The following is an 8,081-nucleotide window of genomic DNA, read 5'->3' as shown; positions in this document are numbered from 1 at the left end:
TTAGAAAGGACTCCGCACAAAACCACGAGAAAAGGCCTTTCGGTTAAATTGTCTAAAACTCGTAAATAAAAAAAGGCATAAAATAAGAAAAATTTTGGCGCAAACTAGAGGTCGATACGTTGACCCGTTCGGGAGTTATTTAGGCGGGTAAAAAATTATAGCTTTTTCGAACTTCGACCCTAAATGACTCCCGAACGGATAAACATATCGACCTTTTGTTTGCGCCAAAATTCTTCTTATTTTATGCCCTCTTTTGTTTAAGAGTTTGAGACAATTTTACCGAAAGGCCTTTTCCCGTGGTTTTGTGTGGTGTCCTTTTAGATTCTTTTCCAGATATAGAGAAGAACATATTACCTGAAAGACAATATTTTATTGTTACATATATACTTATTACATATCATACAGTTATACATATAATATATACCTAATATACAGAATTTCTTTAGCTCGTTTGCCCAAAAATTGATTATTATTACCCAGGCACAAAGATTCAATTAAACCAAGCAGTTGGCTAAAAGATGATGGATAACTCAGATCTTTTATGTAGTAAACAGCTAATCTCAGAGCGACTGCCTCTTCCACAGATGCAACATGAATCGTCAGTTGATCAATCTCATTGATTACAACCCAGGCTGTGGTATCATTGTAATATATTTTTGGTCCAGGAAAAGGTGTAATTAGATCTTCAAATGCTGGAACTTTCTGCACAAATTACACAAAACAAAAATTAGAGATAATATATATTTTTGAGTATATAATAAAGCAACAAAAATAGTTACAGCAATTTATTATACAAGATTCATTGCGTTTATTGCTACTTTAGGAACTTTATGCTTTGCCTCCAGAAGTACACAAAAATATAAAATTTTATCAGCAAGATTAAATTCTTTCTCATGCATATCTGATATTACATTCACATCATTCACATTAATGTCGATATCAGTTTCATTTTGTTGTAATTCTACAACTGGTAAATCATATGCAAATGTCAAAACAACACATTTATGTAACTTAAATTCTTTTAATATTGAAAAGTATGAATTGCATTTACGCCAATAACAAGTTACTGTGTGTTTATTTATGTGGTGTATTAAACGCGTTTTTTTGTTGCAAATCAAGCCACAAAGCAAACATTCATAAATCATTAGTATACCGAATTATTTTCCTCAGCTAAAGGATCATTGTCCTGTTGTACAGTTTCGTTGTCCTCTACTACATTGCTTGCAGATTGCACAGTCTGTTGAGAATCTTGCTCTTGATTGTTGACTTCATTAGATGCTGGGCCAGTCAAGTTTTCTATCGCCACTACTGCAACTGTATGAACCAGCACAATTTTATTCATTTCTGTTCGCAATATAATAATATACGAGATCTATGTGTAATATACATTTAACCCTTTAACTACGGGTATATATTAATAAAACTGGCTGTCCGCAAAAAAATATAGTATAGTCTCTTATTGACGACAGCCGTGTTTCGCGAAATTATCGTTCCGTCGTCTATTGACGACAGCCGTATTTAAAGTATTTATAATAAATGATTTACTTTTGTAATTAAAACTTACCTTCATGCGTACGAGCTTCTTCGCTCGTTTCACGTTCATGTAAAGGCAAATAAGTAATGCCCGCAAAAGGAACACACATTTGTGTTATTATCCGCAGGCGTCGTGTCGCGAGTAATCCAGGGTAATCGGTGAAATCCATCTCGATGACGACGTCGGGCGTCTCGCGACGTCCGCCGACGACGAGGTCGATATGACGATGGCACAGTGATCGTCGAGACGGTCGTCGGCGACGAGGACGACAGAGTAGAACGACGATGTAACAGAAGCGACGAAGGGCGGAAGACGAGTCGCGATCCGCAGGTGCACTCTATACTCCCGAACTACGAAGACGGCGGAGATGACGGCGAGGACGAAAACACACTCTTTCTCTCGCGCTCACGTAGGGGCCCGCCTTGCGCGCGCGCTGCACTACACCATCTCGATGGCCGCCACCGTGCGTTACTTGTACGTGTCCGGGCCGGGCCGTTGTTCGGGCAACATGTTTTTTAGCGTACGCGCTAAAATCACCGCACCAACTCCGCAACTCGGGGGGCCGCGGGGCAACCGCCGTGAGACGGACAGACGCGCACTCATCGACTCCTTCAGCCACGGGATGTAGTACCACGTACGCACCGCACCGCACGCACGAACGCACGCACGCACGCACGCACCCGTATCACTTTTAATCTCGAGAGAGAACCGCCGCCGTGCGGTTAAGTATTAGACGACAGCTTTAATGGATTGAACAATGAAGATCACGCTGCCCGCTGCCACAGTTATGTGCCGCTGCCGCCATATGCATTAACGCGCGAGTTGCTATGGTTACGTTATTTTCGTCCGCTTTAAATATACATAACGGAAACCACAATCAATGATCACGTCCTTTACAATATCCGTTATAACGTTTGTCTTCATTATAATTACTATCAGTCCTATTTATATAAAGGATTTCAATATACATGACTAAGTGTCACATTAAGAATTGCGCCAGTCACGCTTAAATAAAATGGACACGTAAGAAATCCGTTTTAACATTATATATTCCATTATAAAATATAAGTGTCCTTTATATATAAAGAGGATATGTTTTGCAGTGTACGATAAATCAAGCAGGTAACGTTATATCGCTATCGCAAAAAAACAGGTATTTTCATAGTTAAAAAAAATATACTTTTTGGAATGGATTAAAAAACAAATTCAGCCATTTCAAAGAACAACTTTTTAGCTTTCAAACGCGACTTAAAAAATGTCGATATCTTTTTTTTTCATAAAGTTATGCAATTTAAAAGAAAAAGTGAATTTTTATGAAAATTTTTTGAGAATGGTTTACATTTTCAAATGTATCTTTGTTTAAACAAGTAATGTAATAAATCTATCAACGCCATTGTATTTTTGAGAAAATTTCCGATCCAAAAAAAATAATTGTTTTAATTGACAAATTACAGCCCGATATACAGTCAATCAAAGTCGCCGGGTTAGGCTAACCCATGTCCGTAATAATACGGAACGTAACTTTTTTATAGTCTGTACCCTGAAAGTTAATAGTAAAACTTAATTGCGACCTTGGGCATGAAATACAAACATGTAGAAAAATAACAAAATATTTTGCAAAAAGTTTCATATGGCTAATACAAAATGGCGGCTATGGAGAGGTAAAAATTCATGTTTTTTGTATAAAATTGGTAAAAATGTTGAATAAATGCAATAAAAATGCATGAAAAAATACTTTACTTAATAGAAATAGACACATGAAAAACTAGGTATTATTTGATTCTATAAACCAATAAAATCCAATATTTTACTTTTTAAAACAAGACATATGAGTCGGCCTGACTGGCAGTAATTTATTGATATAACGACGTTTGATCCCTTACTTTGGGTCCTTATCAAGTTAATTTAACAATGATAGATCATTGTGCGTCAAAATTACAAAAATATTTGAGTCATAGTTAAAAATTGTGTAAACTGGCGGTGAACAGAAATGGAGCAAGAATATAAACTTGGTTGAGAGACATGACCGTCTCGTGTAAAGCCCGAGAAACGAATGATATTACTTTTTATACAACACAGAATATTTTTTCTATAATTATATTGCATAAATACACTGTTTTTATAAGATTTACTTATATACTTTGTATTTTCACAAATATCGTTTTTGTCAAACTGTTATTTCACCAGGGTCTGAGAGACCCTATCGTCCCACTTCTCACTTTCTGCCGCGGCTGCTTCGATCGGACGGACTCTCGCAAGTAGCCAGGCTATTAGTACGAGAACCTTCAAACTTTCCTCCCCCCCTGGTTTGGAGTCCCCCCCCCCCCTGCGCGTCCAAAAAAAGGCTCGAGTTTTAAAAACGTATGCAGGGTCTCTCAGACCCTAGTGAGATAACTGAGGGTTAATACAAGTACAGTTAATTACTGTAAATGAATCGATGCGCCTCTTATTTCCACAAAAATGCGTTCTTCCGACGAGGAAATTTTATATGCCTCATCTATAAATGTTCAGTAACCTTTTGAAGGCCAGACAGACACTTGTTACTGAAAAAATCTACGAGCAAATGAATTCAGAGTTTCCTTCGCAAAGATCGACGGCAATAAATAGCCCCGTGGCCACTTTCGGTGACGATTGAATTTTCCGAAGAATCGACGCTGCTTACTCTTTCGCCCCATCAGGTTCTCGCGCGCCTCTATATAACCGCCGTTCTTCCTGGAATACCGGAACCCACACCTCCACTTTACCGTCTCGCCATTTCGCCGCGTCGTTGACCTTTTCTGTCAATCTTTTCTTCGAGCTCAGCGAGTAAGCATTGAAGTTACAATTAGAATCACGAGCTTTAATACCAAGATTCTCTATCGATCGGTCGGATCCCACTCTTTTGTTTTTGCTTCCGCAATTATCGCCGAGAATTCACATGATTCGGTATTTCTACTGTGCAAATTAAACACGCAAGTTTGCACATATTTGTATTTAACGAGTCATTAATATGTGAATTGATATGTTTCGCTCGTCGAAGCGATGAACATTCAATATTAATCACATTACGGTCAGATACACTTGATTAAATAACTTGAAAATGTTTTACTAATTAATTAATGTGCACAATGGTAATATATTCGAAATTACTGACCACGAGGACTGGTAAAACGCTCACAAAAATGCTTTGCATAACAATCCATTCATATGTACGATTAATTCGAAATTTAATTTTGATTAATCGTCTTCGAAAAGACGTCGCCCTGCGTTTTCAATTATTATAACATTTAAAACATTCTTTGTCAAATAGCAGGGTTTTAAATATTATTAACGTATGTGCAAGAGAGAAGAAGAATTTATAACTTTATGATTTGAATTAAAATAAAAACGATGTGAGAACACAAAGAAACTTTCTAAAAATAATATCAGTGGGAATTAACTTTTGCTGCACAACGAGAGTCGTTTAGCTAATATTATTCATCTTTAATCTTACAGCTTTAGAAATTCGCGTAGCCCGTCATTTTTTGCCATTTTCCGTAAACATCATGGAAAATATTGAAACAACGTAAAATTTGCATGAAAATCATATCAATTTCATTTGTAAGGCAAATACGTATCGAGTCGCTGCGGCGCAAGGCTTTATGCATCGTTTTACAAGGGAATATTTTAACAGCCTTTGTAGCGGGTCCGTGGCAGATCTTGCTTACTTTTACGGACGCGGCCGAGTATGCCTGTTCATGAATATTTTAGCATAGGACGGCGTCTCCTCACGATTGTTTGTACTTTGCAACTCGTAAAAAACGTACATTTGTGATTAGCGATAAACGGAACGGCAAAATATTCGTAATTGCCGGAAGGAGAACCGAAGAAATATCATAATAATTAACTACGTATAAAAAATAAAATAAAATGTAAAAATAAGTATTAAATTTTAAATCAAACTTTTTCTTAACAAAACAAAAAATAATATTAATTTAAACAAATGTGCCATTTTGTTGTAAAATGTTTCTCACTATTTATTATAGAATTGCAAGTATTTGTTAAAACTCAATTGCAACAGATACCGCAATTTCTTTCTCAAAATAATATCCTATATTTCAAAGTTAAAGAGAATCGGAGAAACTATTATGATAATTACATACGTATAAAAATAAAATAAAATGTAAAATTAACAGTATCAAGTTTTAAATAGAATATTTCTTAACAAAACGAAAAATGATATTAATTTAAGCAAATGTGCCATTTACTTGTAAAATGTTTTTCATTATTTATTATAGAATTTCAAGTGTTTATTAAAACGCATTTATATACATATATATACTCTCTAAAACTCAAAGAGTAAAATTATTAGTGACTATCGCAATCACTCTGTTATATATTAGTGGCGAAACACCTCTATGAGATTTAGAGAGTATGTATAATTCATATGTATGTATATATCTTATATAGAAGTATCTGAAACTTTCTTGGATATTTGGTTGCGTGGAATTTGCGTTCTCTTCGGTGTAATCGATCGTTCATCTAGTTTGGCGGCAGTGGCCACCACATCGTAATACACATTATGGTTGGTCGACTGGCTATCGCATATCGATACATGCGTCATGCATACGCTACCGAGAGTTTCCATGCATCAAAATCGCGATGGAATAGTTTGCACATTGAACAAACTCGGTCGCAAGTAAGCAAATTATATGAAATTAAATATAAGCCAAGATTCTCAACAGCTATATGTAAACCGCACTCTTATAAGAGTTACAAACATAAAATTTTAAATAACCGTTTAAATAAACGAAAAATATATTTCGCATTATTTGTTTTTCCTAAAAACTCTTTTTATAAACATTATTCACACGCTCAATTGGGCACATAAACGAGCAATATTAAATGTGCATCTCTTTAAACGGTTATTGCATCAACACAAATTATACGCTGTCGTGATTTCAAATTATTAGTGAGAATTAATTGTAATACCAGTACACGATTTCAGTCGATCATAATTTCCCTGTATTGCATAACGCATCGAAATTACTTGCTAGAATTACATTTATTTATATTAGGATATAGCAGTGTCCAATTGTGGAAGCTTATTGTGAGATTTCACAGTTTTAAATGCAATCCTCATCGCAGCGAGTAACGAAAGCTCGTGAACGTCTATCAATATCCGCGAGAAATCGCGCGATAGAAAAATAATAAAAAAAATTTTAGAAATCACGTAATACCGATATATATATACAACTTGGAATGCCACCAAGTGTCCAGTTACAGCCAAGATGTCTTTGGGCAATTCCAGATTGTACCTAGCACTGATTCCGCGCGTAACTTCTAAGTAAGAAGGTGACCGGAACTTCCTGCGCAACTTTGCTAAGAACACGGGTGCAGCTTATACTCGAGCTTTCGTCCTGCACGCCTGTTTCCCCCCTCGTCCCTATAGTTGTTTCGCAAGGCGGTTGTACTTCCGTCCTCGTATAGGAACGTATCGGGAATCAGCTTTTCGCGAAATGAAAGAAAGAACTACTTTCGAAAAGTTTCGCGGAAGCCTTTGAGGTGTTGTCCGCAGGTTAAATTCTCGCTCCAGTAGTTACAACGATTTGTAGTTCGACCGATGAAGCATGCGCTCCGCGACATGTGCAATATATACGCGTTTCTCGGTGCAAAAAAGACTCGGAAATAAGATGCGAGTGGAATAGAATATAAATTGTAGTGGATTACGAGACCAATAAGAGATCAAACCAATCCATAATTATTCGTATTCTTGGGTAATTTTAATAAACAATTAATAAAACAATAGTTTATCTTCGATATCTATTCTTCAGTATGTCTATTTCTTCATTACTGACAATTAACTGCTATTTTTGACAGTTTTTTCTCATTTAATTTCTGTTTTAAATAATATATGACAAATCGGCGTTAATATATGTATACAAATTCGTAGACCAAATTAATATATTTTATTTGCACTATGTCCCATATTCTATTCATACGTGAATATGTTTCATTTATATAAAAAATAAACTATAAAAATCGATAGGTTCCTTCTGCAAAAAGAAAAAAAACAACGCTAAATAAAACGCGAACACAACAGTGATCTTTTTTTCAATTTTTACTGGTAAATTTTCAATTTGTGGTAATCCGTCTGCGGCCGAATTTTCGTTGCTATTTGCAGTTGTCCTGTATATTTCACGTGTATATGTGCAGGCGCGCAAGTAATATATGCGTAATCGAAGTTATTCCACTATATCTAAATCTTGTAACGCACGGCTCGGAAAGCCGTGAAATAGGGACGTGAAGAGGAAAGCGTTTACGTATAGACACAGTAAATCTTACAAACTGCGGTTAACAATCGTCAAATACATAAATATCGCAGTTTCTACATCGCCGCGATAAAATATGGCGGGTCCAATTGAATTCATCAAATACAACTCCCGAAATTGTCAACGTATGGAATTGTTGACGATACAAAATGAATATTTGAAACTATCAGATATATATCTGAAGAGAAAGAATATTAATATATAATCAAATTGATACATGAGTACATCAATTTTCTGCACAACCACAACCGCATATC

At 35.9% G+C, this 8,081-nt stretch overlaps 1 long non-coding RNA gene across 1 annotated transcript; it reads right to left on the bottom strand.

The window, feature by feature from the left end:
* Positions 1 to 583: 583 nt before the first annotated feature.
* On the bottom strand, positions 584 to 1,628 carry LOC112468529. Its single transcript, XR_003042413.1, has 3 exons — positions 1,565 to 1,628; positions 1,154 to 1,314; positions 584 to 702 (listed from the first exon to the last, which is right to left on the bottom strand). It is a non-coding gene; the product is annotated as an uncharacterized LOC112468529 (long non-coding RNA).
* Positions 1,629 to 8,081: the final 6,453 nt, after the last annotated feature.

Source organism: Temnothorax curvispinosus, unplaced genomic scaffold (genome assembly GCF_003070985.1).
Source record: "Temnothorax curvispinosus isolate PA1 unplaced genomic scaffold, ASM307098v1 QBEX01018566.1, whole genome shotgun sequence".
In the NCBI taxonomy this organism is placed as follows: Eukaryota; Metazoa; Arthropoda; class Insecta; order Hymenoptera; family Formicidae; genus Temnothorax; species Temnothorax curvispinosus.
Note: the sequence above shows the minus strand (reverse complement) of the source record. Positions and strands in the feature narration are given on the sequence as shown.